At 44.5% G+C, this 16,279-nt stretch overlaps 1 protein-coding gene across 1 annotated transcript in view; it reads right to left on the bottom strand.

Annotated features, from left to right (window-relative positions):
• Window positions 1–16,279, bottom strand: part of NEK2 (NIMA related kinase 2) — a 58,943-nt gene that overhangs the window by 13,392 nt on the left and 29,272 nt on the right. The gene's annotated exons all lie outside the window — the stretch shown is intronic.

A 16,279-nucleotide genomic window follows, 5' to 3' on the forward strand; every position in this document is an offset into this window, starting at 1 on the left:
CTGCCTTCTGACCTTTGCACTGTGACCTCTCTCTCAGGTTTCTGTACTCTGAGCCTAGGTGGGGTCACGCCGAAAATAGTGACAACTGAGTACAGAGATGAAAAGTGCAGTCCCTCGCGGAAGGGTGCACGGAGGAGTTGCTGACTGTGGTGCGGAACTGTGCCAAGCACTTGACATGTTTTGTATGGTTTATTCCTCAACACAGACCTATAAAGCAGGGATTAGGATAATGAGGAACGGAAGCACAGAAAGGTTAACTTATTTGTTTTAGGTCTAACAGCCAGAAATAGAAGAATCCATGCAAAAACAGTAGATACTCATAGTAACGATTTAAAGTATACATGTGACTTCATTAAGGGTGCTGTTATCATAGAGAGAATATATTTTGAACACCAAATTTAGGGGCCTCTTCAACATGCAGAGGATGTGTGCAAACCTTCAGGACAGAATACAGAAGTCTCTGCTGTTTTTCAATACCCAGGAGAATATGGTGGCTCTAACGCAGAGACAGTCAGGTTCACCTGTAAGACACCTGCAGGATCAAACCACCAAAACCTACCAAGTAGGTTATCTGGAGTGCTGAACACGTAATTAACTGATAATACTTCATTGAATGTAGCCTCTTTTGGAGGCATACAGAAACCAACATTTTCAGCTCACCCAGCCAGTTGAGACAGTCCCACTTTTACCTGGGAGAGAGGACCTGGAGGCTGAAAGGCTAATAATTTGGCAGTGCATAAATAGGTCAATTTTCTTTAAATATCTGTTCAACGTGGGATTGAAAGGAACTTGATTTTCTATTAATAAGAATTACAAACCTCTTTATGTTAAAAATAAGATATTTATTACATGCACTGACTATAACATAATTGGAATTGCCAGCCAGGAGAATTTTTGAAGTAACATTCAAGGGCACTGTCTTCCCTCAAAGGAATAGGACCAATTTAGGGTTTAAAAGTTACATAAGGAGCCACTAGTGGCTGTGTTAATTGGCATTATATATTTTTATTTTAGTACCTCTTAAAAATTGACATCCACAGAGCTCTCTGGCTGGCCTGCCCCAAATCCAGTCTACACCTTCTCTCTGACCACTCTTCTGCTCCTGTACTCTGCCCCAATTCCTCTGGCACACTTTCTGAGGCCCCATCCTTACCATCACCTTTGCACCTGTTATTTCATTTGCCTGGAATCCTGTCCATCCGACACCTTTATCCACTCTCCACGCAGGATCATATCTGTTTAGAGGACACAACTTATCTTTCGGGATTCAATGCCAACTTGTACTCTGGGAAGCCTCTTCTAGCTAGCACACTAAAACAAGCAATTTTTTTTTTTTAAATCTACATTGTTCACAGGCTGCTTTGTACATAAATCCACCCTCAACTTGTTATTTATCATTATTTGTTTACAAGGGTCTCACAGTAGCTCAATTCTAAGCTTCTTATAGCCAGCCTAAGTCCGTAATAAAGAAGACAGGCAATAACTATTTGCTAAATGAAAATATGAGAAAGCAGCTTATTAATTATGCAAGGATTTAGAGGAAGTCCCAAAGTACTCATGTTTTAAATGTCCCCAGCAGTATGGTAGAGACTAAATATTGGGGAAAGGGCCATCCCAGGAGTATGGAAAGTGGCTCATTGGATCACATATTCATTTAACAAATGTTTATTGAACACTTACTATATGCCAGGAGTCATGATAGGCATTGATATGCAGGGTGTTTATTAAAAAAGAGACAGTGGGGCCACAGTGACAATGATAAAGAAAAGAGTGACATAGGCATGGCATGACAAACCCTAATGACTGGCCAGAATTAGCCCATATCATTGGAGGGAGTGAGGGGCAGGACAGCCCAGCAGAGACTACTAGACACCAGAGCAGAAAGAGACATTGGTGGCTGAGGAGCATACAGGGGTTAATCAGAAATGATTCTACAGGAAACACCCCTTCCCCATCACTTACACCCTCCTTTCCTCACATTCTACCTATTCTTTAACATTTAGCTCACTTCCAGTCTCATTCCTAAAATTTTTCTTGACTGCCTTCAACCTGCTGTGATCGAAGAGAGGAATTAACTGTGTTCTTTACTCATTTAGAATGTGCCATATACTAGTCTATATTACCAGCTTCTCTTGTGTGTCTCTCTTATCCGACCTATTAATTTGAAAACTCATCCTTCAACAAATAAAAATTGAGGGCCTGCCAGATGCTGAAGGTACCCAGTGAATAGAACTGACAGATTGTCCTGGAGGCGGAAGAGCTAGATTTATACAAGGTCACAGAGAAATCCAACCATTACAAATTGTGGCTAAAATTAAGAAAACAAACAAGGAACCGAGACAGAAACTGAGAAGTTTACATTTAAAGAGAACAGAGGAATGATTAGCTCCATGAAGGTAGGGCCAAGGCTTGAACTTCTCCATAACCACCCTCCCACACCCAGGGTCTAATTCACCGTCTTCACAATTGTCTTGCTAAATGTACTCATGTTGTCATGAGTTAAATTTGATGAGATCTCAAATAAAGAGATTATTTGCACATTGTCTGTGCTTTCTGCTCACGAGTGCTCTATAGGTGTTCCCAGAGAAACCAACTCATTTTTAAAAGAGGCTGCCTGAGAGACTAGTGGGCAGCTCCAACTTAGCATGTCCAAAATCAAACTCCTGGTCTTTGCTCAAATTTTGTTCTACTACCTTCTTCATCTTAAGTAACTAATGCATATAATTTTGTTGTTGTTTGTTTGATTCACTGAAGTATCTCCAAAGCCTAAAACATGCCTGGAACATAGTAGGCACTCAATTAGCATTTGTACATGGAATGAATGAACAGACAAATGAAGGAATGAGCAAACGAAGCCATATCTCATTGCTCTCAATGTCCCTTCTTATGTTACATTAGAGACCCACTAGAGGGCTGTAAATAACTTCATACTCAATGAGGAGTCAGTCCACCGGCAGAGGCTGTGAGACTTTGAGATTTTCATATCGAGCATTTCAGATCTCAGAGAAGACATTTTGCGCATCTTAGAGCAATTTGAAGTCAGGAATTGTGAACATTCTTTAAAGTGTTTAAACAGATTTCTAGAAAGGAAAAAAAGACAGAGATTCTTTGTTATAGCAATCAGATGCATGACATAGTATGTGCTCAATTAATAACCAAATTCTAGCCCTGGCCGGTTTGGCTCAGCGGTTAGGGTGTCAGCCCATGGACCAATGAGTCACAGGCTTGATTCTGGTCAAGGGCATGTACCTCAGTTGCAGTTTGTCCCCGGCCCTGGTCGGGTTGTGTGGGAGGCATCCAGTCGATGTAGCTCTATCACATTGATCTCTCTCTCTCTCTCTCTCTCTCTCTCTCTCTCTCTCTCCCTCTCTCCCTCCCACCATCCCTCCTTCCCATTCTATCTGATAATAAATAGAAAAATATCCTCAGGTGAGGAAAAAAATTTAAAAAATAACCAAATTCTAGAAGAATGACGTGTTGTGGAGACTGGCCTTAATAGTGACATATCACTTGATGTAAACAGAAAGTTAAGGTATAAACTAAAAGACAGCTTTGGATGTAATGGCAGGAAGCTGATGGGATAAAATATGAGAAGAAATTTTTCTGTGAAACCAAATAGTGTTTAGTTCTGAGCTCCACCACATTTTAAAGAGGAATAGTGTAAAATTTGCCACCCAAGGGTACAAATTAGGGGAAGGCTGACTTCTGCTCAATACAAGGATAAACATTCAGAGAAAGAGAACCATTCACAAACGTGGTATGGTTTTTCATGATGTTTATAAATTCAGGATATTTGTTATCTCTAAGAATATAGGTAATATAAATTGGCTCCCTCTCACATCGATGTTTCTATCTTTCTCCCGTCTTTCTCTCTCTAAAAAAAAAATCAATAAAAACATATATTTTTTTAAAAAACCTTTATTCTCGAAAATGGCGGCACAGTGAATGGAAGCTACACAGATCATTTCCCAGGACCAAACTGGAATTACAACTAAAACACAGACAAATCGATGGGAAAAACCAACAGAAAAGCAGCTTGCGAGGACCATATAGCCAGGGACACTGACTCCATCCCGGTAGGCTTGCGAAGGCGCAAGAGGGGGGCTGGGAGCCCACGGTCGGGGCATCGGCCTTAGCTGGGAGCAGCGCCCTCGGGTTACACTCCCAGGAGGCTCCACAGTGCAGAGCCGGGACAGAGGCTAAAACAGCCACAGCCACTCACCTTGGGCTCCAGCAGAGGGAGGGCAGACTGGACTGGAACTGTGTCGGGACACTCAGGATTTGGAGGGCGCTCAGAGCTTTTGCTGAGCTGCAGCCACACAGGACAGTGGCCATCTTGCTCCTTCCCAGGGCTCTGGGGAGAGGCAGTGGCCCGTCCCTCAGAGATTCAACCTCACCCTGTGGGGCCATTGAAGTGCTAATTGAGGCTCATTAACAACCAGCATCTGCCCCACCCTCGGGAAATCCCCTTACACTGAGCACCTGAGGGAGTTTTTCATTCAACTGAGAAGCCAAGGCTCTTCAGGTAACTGCTACTGATGGCAAAAAGCTAGAGGATGACAGTACCATTCCTGGGCTAGCAACTCTAACCAGGAAAGTAAGACTTGACAGTGGTGTTTAACGTGGGTCCTCCCTCGCTCATCTAAACCCAGGAGAGGGAGCCACAAACAGCAGAACACCAACACCCACAGGGAAAACTTGGCAGACTCCAAAGCCCACTGTGATGGCCAAAATGGTGAAACACAGAAACAAAAGCCAAATGAAAGAACAAGGGACCTCCACCGAAGATGAGATCAATGTGGAGCAGTTAGGCAAGTTAACAGAGCTAGAATTCAGAATTGAGATCTTGAGGAAGCTCAACAGCATGTGTAAGGACATAGAGATGCTGAAAATCAATCAATTGGAAATTAAAAACCACCAAAAAGAGATCAAGAATGACATATCAGAAATAAAGAACACATTGGAAGGTCTAAACAGCAGAGTAGAGGAAGCTGAGGACCAGATCAGTGAATTAGAAGACAAGGTAGAAAACATCAACCAATCAGAAAACCAAAAGGAAAAAATGATTAAAAAAAAAAAAAGAAGACAGCTTAAGAGAACTGTGGGACAACTGGAAACGTAATAATATTCGCATCATAGGAGTCTCCGAAGGAGAAGAAAATGAGCAAGGGTTTGAGAATATATACAAAGAAATAGTGACAGAAAAACTTCCCTAATTTGGTGAAGGAAGAAGGCATTCAAGTTCAAGAAGCACAGAGAGCCCCAAGTAAGAAGAACCCAAACAGGCCCACACCAAGACACATAGTAATCAAAATGCCAAAAATTAAAGACAAAGAGAGAATTCTAAAAGCAGCAAGAGATAAGCAACAGGTTACCTACAAAGGAAACCCCATAAGGCTCTCAACTGACTTCTCAACAGAAACAATGCAGGCCAGAAGGGAATGACATGAGGTAATCAAGGTCATGAAAAACAAGAATCTGAATCCAAGACTACTCTACCCAGCAAGACTATCATTCAAAATAGAAGGTCAAATAAAGAGCTTCCCAGACTAAAAAAGGCTAAGGGAATACATTAGCACCAAACCAGCACTGCAAGAAATGTTAAAAGGACTGCTGTAATTAGTAGAAGAAATAGGAAGAAAAATATAACCAAACTAAACAAAAAATAAGTACATATCAATAATCACCTTAATTGTAAATGGACTAAATGCTCCAATAAAAAGACACAGAGTAGCTGATTGGATAAAGAAAGCATGACTCATCTATATGTTGTTTACAAGAGACCCACCTCACAACAAAAGACTCACATAGGTTGAAAGTGAAAGGATGGAAAAAAATTTTCCAAGCAAATGGAAAGCAAAGAAAAGCTCGGTAGCAATACTCATACCTGATAAAATAGATTTCAAAATGAAGACCATAACTAGAGACAAAGAAGGCCACTACATAATATTGAAAGGATCTATCCAACAGGAAGATATAACTTTGGTAAACATATATGCACCAAATATAGGACTTAATAGATATCTACAGAGAATTACACCCCAAAACTACAGAATTCACATTCTTCTCAAGTGCACATGGGACATTCTCAAAGATAGACCACATGATAGGACAGAAACTAAACCTCTACAAGTTCAAGAAGATTGAAATCATATCAAGCATCTTCTCAGATCACAATGGCATGAAACTAGAAATCAATTGCAACAAAAACATGCAAAGACATTTGAATACATGGAGGCTAAATAGCATGTTATTAAACAATGAATGGGTTGCCAAGGAGATCAAGGAAGAAATTAAAAACTTCCTGGAAACCAATGAAAATGAAGACAACAGCAACACAAAATCTATGGGATGCAGCAAAAGCACTTCTGAGAGGGAAGTTCATAGCTCTACAGGTCTACCTCAAGAAACAAGAAAAATTTCTAATTGACTGTCTAACCTCACAACTTAAAGAATTAGAAAGCAAACAAAAACAAAACCCCAGAGCAAGTAGAAGGAAGGAAATAGTAAAGATCAGAGCAGAAATAAATGACATAGAGACCTAAAAACAAATTCAAAGGATCAATGAAACAAAGAGCTGATTTTTCAAAAAGATAAACAAGATTGATGGACCATTAGCTAGACTCACCAAGAAACAAAGAGAGAACCCAAATACTCAAAATCAGAAATGAAAGAGGAGAAGTAACAACTGACACCACAGAAATACAAAAGATCGTTAACAGCTACTATGAACAATTATATGGCAACAAATTAAACAATCTAAGTGAAATGGACAAATTTCTAGAAACACACAGTCTCCCAAAACTGGACCGGGAAGAGATAGAGAACTTGAACAGACCAATAACAACTAAGAAAATTGAAGAGATAATCAAGACTCTCCCAGCAAACAAAAGCCCAGGCCCAGATGGCTTCACGGGGGAGTTTTACCGAACATTCAAAAAAGAACTAACACCCATTCTCCTCAAACTATTTCAAAAAATTTAAGAAGAAGGAAGACTTCCAAACTCGTTCTATGAGGCCAGCATAATTCTAATTCCAAACCAGAAAAAGACACTACAAAGAAAGAAAACTACAGGCCAATATCTCTGATGAACATAGACTCCAAAATACTGAACAAAATACTAGCAAATTGGATCCAGCATTACATCAAAAAAATTATTCACCATGACCAAGTGGGATTCATCCCAGGGATGCAAGGCTGGTACAATATTCTCAAATCAATAAATGTGATACACCACATAAACAAAATGAAGACTAAAAATTACATGATCATATCAATAGACGCTGAAAAAACTTTCGACAAAATCCAGCATCCATTTCTGATAAAAACACTCAGCAATGTGGGAATAGAGGGATCATATCTCGACATAATAAAGGCCATGTATGAAAGACCTACAGCCAACATCATACTCAATGGGAAGAAACTAAAAACATTTCTCTTAAGAACAGGAACAAGACAGGGATGTCCACTTTCACCACTCTTATTTAATATAGTACTGGAAGTCTTAGCCACAGCAATCAGACAGGAGGAAAAAATAAAAGGGATCCAAATGGGATAGGAGGAAGTGAAATTGTCATTATTCGCAGATGACATGATATTATACATAAAAAAACACTAAAGACTCCATCAAAAATCTACTGTACTTAATAAATGAATTTGGCAAAGTAGCAGGACACAAAATTAACGTCAAGAAATCAACAGCATTCTTATACACCAATGATGAACTCACAGAAAGAGAAACTGAAAAAACAATCCCATTTACCATCGCGGCAAAAAAATTAAGATACCTAGGAATAAACTTAACCAAAGAAGTAAAGGACCTATTTGCAGAAAACTACAGGACATTGAAAAAAGAAATAGAGGAAGATATAAAAAAGTAGAAGCACATACCTTGTTCATGGATTGGAAGAATTAACATCATTAAAATGTCCATATTACCCAAAGCAATCTATAGATTCAATACAATCCCCATCAAAATATCAACGACATATTTCACAGAACTAGAACAAATACTTCAAAAGTTCATATGGAACCAAAAAAGATCCCAAATAGCCACAGCAATTTTAAAGAAGAAGGACAAAGTAGGTGGGATCATAATACCAGATATCAGGTTATACACAAAGCGACTGTAATCAAAACAGCCTGGTACTGGCACAAGAACAGGTATATGGACCAGTGGAACAGAATAGAGAACCCAAAAATGGACCGAAGGCAATATGCTCAATTAATATTTGACAAAGGTGGCAAGAGCACACAGTGGAGTAAAGACAGCCTCTTTAATAAATGGTGTTGGGAAAATTGGACAGCTACATGCAAAAAATGAAACTAGACCATCAACTTACACCATACACAAGAATAAACTCAAAGTGGATAAAATACTTAAATGTGACCCATGAATCCATAAAAATTCTAGAAGAAAATGTAGACAACAAAATTTCAGACATCATACACAGCAGAATTTTCACTGATACATCACCTAAGGCAACAGAAACAAAGGAAAAAATGAACACATGGGACTACATCAAACTCAAAAGCTTCTGCAAAGCAAAAGAAACAACCATCAAAATGGAAAGGCAACCCACTGTATGGGAGAACATCATTGCCAATGATATATCAGATAAGGAGTTAATTTCCAAAATATATACAGTACTCATACAACTCAACAAAAGGAAGACAAAGAACCCAATGAAAAAATGGGCAGAGGAGCTAAATAGACACCTCTCCAAACAGGACATACAAATGGCCAAGAGACATAAGAAGAAATGCTCAACATCACTAATCATCAGAGAGATGCAAATTAAAACAACAATGAGGTATCACCTCACACCTGTCAGAATGGCTGCCATCAACAAATCATCAAACGACAAGTGTTGGCGAGGGTGTGGAGAAAAGGGGACTCTAGTACACTGCTGGTGGGAATGCAGAGTGGTACAGCCACTATGGAAAACACTATGGTGTTACCTCAAAAAATTAAAAATTGAACTTCCATTTGACCCAGTGATCCCACTTCTAGGAATATATCCTAAGAAGCCTGAAAAACCAATCAGAAAGAATATATGTACCCCCATGTTCATAGCAGCACTATTTACAATAGCTAAGATCTGGAAACAGCCCAAGTGTCCATCAGTAGACGAATGGATAAAAAAGCAGTGGTACATATACACAATGGAGTACTATGCAGCTGTAGGAAAGAAAGATCTGTTATCTTTTGAGACGACATGGAGGGACCTGGAAAGTATTATCCTAAGTGAAACAAGCCAAACAGAAAAAGACAAATACCACATGATCTCACTTATATGTGGAATATAATGAATATAACAGACTGAGGAATAGGGTAGACCCAGAAACATGGAAGAAGGGTACAGACTTACAACCCTCAGAAGAGGGGTGGTGGGGGGTGGGAAGAGATAAACCACAGAACTTATATGCATGTATGCATAATCATTGGACATGGACAACAAAGCCAGGGACGGGGTGGGGGGGGATGGGGAGGAGGGTGTCAATGGGGTAAAAAAGGAGAAACATCTGTAACAAAAATAAAATTAAAAGATAAATAAATAAAGGGATAAAAAAGAATATAGGTAATATAAATTGGTTAAGAAGAATGTTAAATAAGCATGGATGCTGAGTCCATAATGTGTTTCTAAGGGGCTACAGAAGCTTTAAGAACAGTCCCAGCCCTGGCTGTTTTGGCTCAGCTGTGAGAGCATCAGCCCGCTGACCAGAGAGGCCCGGGTTTGGTTCCTGCTAAGGGCATGTACCTCAGTTGCAGTTTGTCCCTGGCCCCGGTTGGGGTCGTGTGGGTGGCAGCCAGTCAATGTGTCTCTCTCACATTGATGTTTCTCTCTCTCTTCCTCCTTCTCTCCCTCCCCCTCTGTCTGAAGATAAATGCAAGAATGTCCTCAGGTGAGGATTAAAAAAAAAGAACAGTCCCAATTTTCCCTATGAGGGCAGCACAGTTACATTGTAGGAGCAGTTGGTGCGAGGTCTAGGAACCCAGGTTCATTTAGCTTTGTTTTGATGAGCTGTGTGGCCTAGGAAATCTACTCAACCTCTCTGGGCCCTATAAAATAAGAGTGTTAAATTAGATGACCTTAAAGGACCCTTCCAGTTTTACATGTTATGATTCTGTTCCCTCTTCCCGAAAATTCACAAGAACTGCGGTCAGAGCCAGATACTGCTCTTGCTTGACCCTTAGTTTGACCCCAGGTATCAGTTTTTATTAAGTAGTTAAGTCTGCATCAGCTTTCTCAACATCCCTTCTGTTCATTCCTTACTTTTACCAGCAGCATACATTTATTGAATGACAGACAGTGATAGGTGCTAGAGACAGAAAGATGAAAGATTTGCCCTTGACCTCAAAGAGGCCCCCCTGGAAAGATGAGACAGGTATAACCCAGCTCTTCCTATGCACTGTGCTCATCACTGAAGAAGCTTTGTCTGAACATCAAGGGAGCCCAGAGTGAGGAACCAGGCTCTGATGAGGATGGCAGGGAGTGCAGGTAGGGGCAAATGTCCCTCCAGGGGGCAGGGTGACATTGAACTACATGTAAAGGATGAGTTGAAATTAAGAGCAAGAGAACTGTGGGTAAAAGTATGGAGGCCATCAGAGGCCTGCAGGTTGATGGGCCAAAGGGTGCATTTCAACTTGTTAAAAAGGTGAATGGACAAGTGAGTGGGACAACCGGACAGTTGAGGCGATCTTCCAAAGGGGTTGAAATCTCAGTGGAAGCTCTGATCAGACAAGCATTACCAGACTGTGTTCTGGGAAGATCACTCTGGTGACAGTGTAGAGGGTGAATGTGGAGACAGGAAGGTGGGGGCGTAGGTTACAGTAGCAGCCCCGGGGGAAGTGAGACCGACTGAAAGAAGGGATGGCCAGGGAATGGAGAAGAGGAAGGCCGTCCAGAATTGTTCGGGAGGTCGATTAGATGAGAAGCAGCAATCGGCAGTGTGAAGGGGAAGTGGGAGGACAGCCCCTGCTTGAGTGACCAGACAGATGGTGGTGTCCTTCTCTGCAGGAGGAAATGCTGGAGGAGGAGCAGGTGTGTGTGTGTGTGGGGGGGGGTGTCCTTCTCTGCAGGAGGAAATGCTGGAGGAGGAGCAGGTGTGTGTGTGTGTGTGTGTGGGGGGGTGTCCTTCTCTGCAGGAGGAAATGCTGGAGGAGGAGCAGGTGTGTGTGTGTGGGGGGGGTGTCCTTCTCTGCAGGAGGAAATGCTGGAGGAGGAGCAGGGGTGTGTGTGTGGGGGTGGGTGGGGGGTGTCCTTCTCTGCAGGAGAAAATGCTGGAGGAGGAGCAGGGGTGTGTGTGTGGGGGGGGGGGTGTCCTTCTCTGCAGGAGAAAATGCTGGAGGAGGAGCAGGTGTGTGTGTGTGGGGTGGGGGGTGTCCTTCTCTGCAGGAGAAAATGCTGGAGGAGGAGCAGGTGTGTGTGTGTGTGGGGGGTGTCCTTCTCTGCAGGAGGAAATGCTGGAGGAGGAGCAGGTGTGGGGGGGCGGGGGGGACACTGCATTGAGCTCATCGGGGAGCTAGCTAGTCAATGAGCAGCTGAAAAAAAGTTCTCAAGAGCAGTCAGGGCTGGGGACAGACAGAGAGCCCGGTGTGGGGATGAATATGCCCCAAGAGTGGCAGAGTGGAAAGGGAGGTGGGAAGGGAGCCTGGAGGTTATACGGGGCAGGATGGGGGAGGGGAGGGTGAGGATAAAATGTCAGCAAAGACCAAGGAGAGCGCCCAGTGAGGTCAGGAGCAGGGGAAATCATTGTAACCCAGAATCCAGCAGAGCAGATGGTCTGAAGAACGTGGGAGTGTCCACGGCGCCAGATGTTGCAGACCGAACAGGTAAGGTGAGGGCAGAAATGGGAACACTGGCTTTGGTCACTCAGAGAGTCTAGGTGACCTGCCTAACAGCATTTTCAAGTCAAGTGGGGCAGAAGCCAGCACACAGAGGCTGCAGCAGGACCAGATGGTGAGGGAGGGTAGACAGAGTGTGTGTGTGTGGGGGGGGGGGGGCGTCCCGGGCAGCCTTCCACGGTGGCTGCAGGCCCTGCCTTTCTGCCTGCCTGCACCTTCGTCCTTTCCCCCAGGAGGATGGGTGGCCTATCTCAGAGGCTTTCCCAGCCTCATTGTCACCACTCTTGTCACATCAGCCTGCCCCTGATTTCACCTTACACGCTCAAAATATGTCATCACATAGGAGTATGAAGGTCATGACCCCGGTGACTGAATGCAACCCACAGAGACCTGGGGAAAGGCTACATTGACCGGCATTGGCTCAGTGTGGAGGGCTCAGAGAAGTCAGAAGAGGAACTTCGTCTTGACTTCCGGGGACAACTGAAAGGCTGAGGCACCAGCACAGACCCGTTCCCCAGCCAAGGTGCCTTACGAGCTCCCAGGTGCCTCGGATCAGCAACCTGTTTGAGTCTGAATTCAGTCCAGAGGAAGAGCCCCACACTCTTTCTGGTTTTTTCAGCGCCAAACCTTTGACAAAGCCTGGCAGGGGAGCAACCCCAGGGCTGCTGCCTAGGGCAGGGGGGACACACAGGGCAGAGACAAGAAGGAAGCCTACAGTGTAGCCGCTCCGCAGGTGACTGGTCACTGAGGTCAGGCCAGATGCTGGGGAAGCATCATCTCGCCCATTTCACCACTGCCGGTGGGGAACTTACAAATGAGGAACTTGAGCCCTGGCCAGTTTGGCTCAGCGGTTAGAGCGTCGGCCTGCGGTCCCGAGAGACCCGGGTTCGGTTCCCGCTAAGGGCATGTACCTCGGTTGCAGTTTGTCCCCGGCTCTGGTCAGTCGTGCGGGTGGCAGCCACTCGATGTGTCCCTTCACGTCGATGTTTCTCTCTCTCTCTGTTCCTCTCTCCCCCTCCTACTCTACCTGAACAAAAAATGGAAAAAATGTCCTCGGGTGAGGATAAAAAAAAAAAAATGAGGAACTTGAGGCACAAGATGTTAAATGACTGACTCATGGTGGTGAATGGCAGAGACCACAGGACCCAGGGTCTTGGCAGCTAGTGTGGGTGGCTTCCCCTAGCTTCATTTATGGTGGGGGAAATTTTTAAAAATCAATAGCAGCAACCCAATGTCTTGGGGTTCTGTTTTATCTTATTTTTTTTAATCCTCACCCGAGGATATTTTTTCATTTTATCATCAGACAGAGTGGGAGGGAGGGAGACAGAGAGAGAGAAACATGGATGTGAGAGAGAGAAAGCAACTGGTTGCCTCCCACACGACCTGCCCAGGGCCGGGGATGAACTGCAACCAAGGTACGTGCCCTTGACTGGAATCGAACTCATGACTCATTTGTCCGTGGGCCGACGCTCTAACCACTGAGCCAAACCGGCCAGGGCTGGGGTTCTGTTTTAACAGCTGCACCATGAGGCCTGGGACCTGCCCACTGACCAGACTTCACCACCCTGGGGGGAGCCCGAAGAGCTAGCCTACTGTAACAGCGTGACATGGCAAGTTCAAGTGGTGACAGAGAGGCTCTGAGCCTCTGCTCCCGGATCACACAAACCTGAGGCTGAGGCCGCCCTGCATGCACAAGCTGTTACCCCGTCCAGGCACCTGCCCTGTGGAGCGGGGGGGGATGACAGTGCCTAGCTCACAGGGTTTCACCGCGGGTTGAGTGCAGTGTGTGCTGTATCTGAGCCGCTGCAGATGCCCCAGACACGATAGCTGTTATGGTTTTTAGTATAATTCTTTCACTGGTGGAGCCATGAAGGGAAAACAGCACCCTAGACTTCCTGCTGACTGTTGAGGCTCCCTGGGGGGCACCCTGCACAGCCTCCGACCTGGTCAGCCTGGCCGGCGTTTCTGAGGTCCAACGCTTCCCCGCCAGCCTGGCTCCTGCTTTGCCTGCCCCCATGTGGCATCCTGCCCTCAGTGGGTTCTCAAACCTGCATTCTCGGGCATCCAAGGGGATAGCTCTCAAGGGGACAAGGGGAGCCAGGTCGTGGCACGGCTGTTCTCGGGGTGGTTCCAGATCCACTGCCCCATTGCTGAGCAGGTGCAAAGGGCTCCCGAGTGCCCGCTGCCCCTCTTGTGAAGCTCTGACCTCCTCTCTCCTTCTCTCTCTCTCTCTCTCTCTCCAGTGCAGGTAAACGCCCGAGGGGAGCTGAGGGGAGGACAGGCCCTGGTCCATGGCCCTTCAGACCTAATTCTATCCTCACCGGCCTCAAGGTCCAGAACTGACCTCACTCTGACCTGAGACACGAGGCAGAGACCTCACTCTGCCCCTCCTTTTAAAGAAACATCTCAGGGGAGATTTGCCACTGATATTCTTTTTTTTTTATCCTTACCTGAGGATATTTTTTCATTTATCTTCAGAGAGTGGGAGGGAGGGAGAGAGAGAGAGAAAAAGATAGAGAGAGAAACACTGACGTGAGAGGCACATCAACTGGCTGCCTCCCGCATGACTGCAGGGCCGGGACTGAATCACAACCCAGGTACGTGCCCTTGACCGGAATTGAACCTGTGACCCTTTGGTCTGCGGGCCGACGCTCTAACTGCTGAGCCAAACTGGCCAGGGCTCCTGCGTATTCTTTCCAAGTTCTTTGTTTGTTGCATATTATAAGAAATAACATATGTATCTTATCTCAAATACACAACTTGAACTCAAAACACAATGTTCTTATTTAAACCCCTGCTTTTCAGAACCCACCACAAAGAATAATTTGGGGAAGAGGAGTACAGATGCTCCTTGACTTACAATGGGGTAACATCCCAATAAACCCATCATAAGTTGAAAATGTCATAATTCAAAATGCATTTAATACACCTAACCTTCCGAACATCATAGCTAAGCCTAGCTGAACTTAGTGATCAAAACACATGTTAGCCTACAGTTGGGCAAAATTCTCTAATTGTGTAATAAAGTATTGAATATCTCATGTGTTTACTATGCATATTGCTTTCACACCATTGTTAAGTCCAGAAATCATGTCAAAACTTTATTAGTCTGGGACTGTTTGTATTTTTCTTTTTTTAATCCTCACCCTAGGATATGTTTCTATTGGTTTCAGAGAGAGAGGAAGGGAGAGAGAGAAACATCAATCGGTTGCCCCTGATATGTGCCCCTACCTGGGATCAAACCAGTAACCTGGGTATGTGCCCTGACCTGTCAGGGACTCAAACCCACAACCTTTGGTGTACAGGACAGTGCTCCAGCCAACTGGGCCACCCAGCCAGGGCTGGGACTGTCTGTATTTTTAACACAAATAAATAATCATTTTATAAAAGCATTTGCTAGTCATTATTTTAAATACCAGTCTTCCAGAGTGCTCTTAAAGCATGATTCACATCGAAAGCTATTCTTCGTCCTATTTTTTTTTTTCTGGACCAATTTTATGATACACAGAGAGAAGACCTAATTTGAGGAGGTAGTGGTAACACTCAAACATGTAACTCCTCAGGCTTGTGCCAGGCGGGTGCTCGTCACAGTGGCACCTTCACTTTGTCCTCCACCCTGGGCAGCAGCGCAGGGCTGTCCTGGAGCGCCTGGTGACCCGAGGCCACACTTACACCTGGCCTGGGCTGGGGACTGACAGGAGCAGGTGGGCAGGAAGGGTGGCACTGAGAAGTGCAGCAGGGTGCCTAGAAGGCCTGAGGGACCCAGGGCATCAGGCAAGACCCAGGGAGTCCCCAGCGTCACACACGAACGCAGAACCTGGGCCATGTCAGTGCCGAGCAGAATTTCACCTCCACGCTAACCTGAGGCAATGGTTGCTGTGCACATCACCAGAGCAAGGAGATTGTGGAGAAGAGAGTTCTGTAATTCCCTTAGCTGCTCTGCCATCTTGGGCCTGTGTTTCCTCGCCTGTATAAAGAGGGTCCGCAGTACTCAAAACGGTCAAGGGAACCAAACACAAGCCACATCTGAGAAACTGCCGATCTAGAGGATCCTAAGGAGCCATGGCGATGACAACTGAGTGTCCTGTGACATCCATTCTGGCACAGAAAAAGAACCCTTTAGGGCAACATTAAGGAAATCGGAATTGAGTATAGGCTTTCATTAATAATGCAATAATATCGATTGGCTCACTGTGATGGATGCACCACACTATGCAAGATGTTCCCACTGGGGAAACGGTGTGGGGTGCATGGGAACTCTTGTGTTAGCTTCGTGACTTTTCTGCACATCAGAACTCTTCAAAAATAAGACAGTTATGTTTTGAAAAACAGTTAGTCTGCTGTCTGAGTTTTGTGAATGAAGAATTTTGTTCTTCTCTGCCAAGTATGGACTTGTAACCTCTTTTTAATGACTAACAATGTGCTGATGA

The sequence above is a fragment of the Molossus molossus genome, unplaced genomic scaffold (assembly GCF_014108415.1).
Source record: "Molossus molossus isolate mMolMol1 unplaced genomic scaffold, mMolMol1.p scaffold_m16_p_20, whole genome shotgun sequence".
Taxonomy (NCBI): Eukaryota; Metazoa; Chordata; class Mammalia; order Chiroptera; family Molossidae; genus Molossus; species Molossus molossus.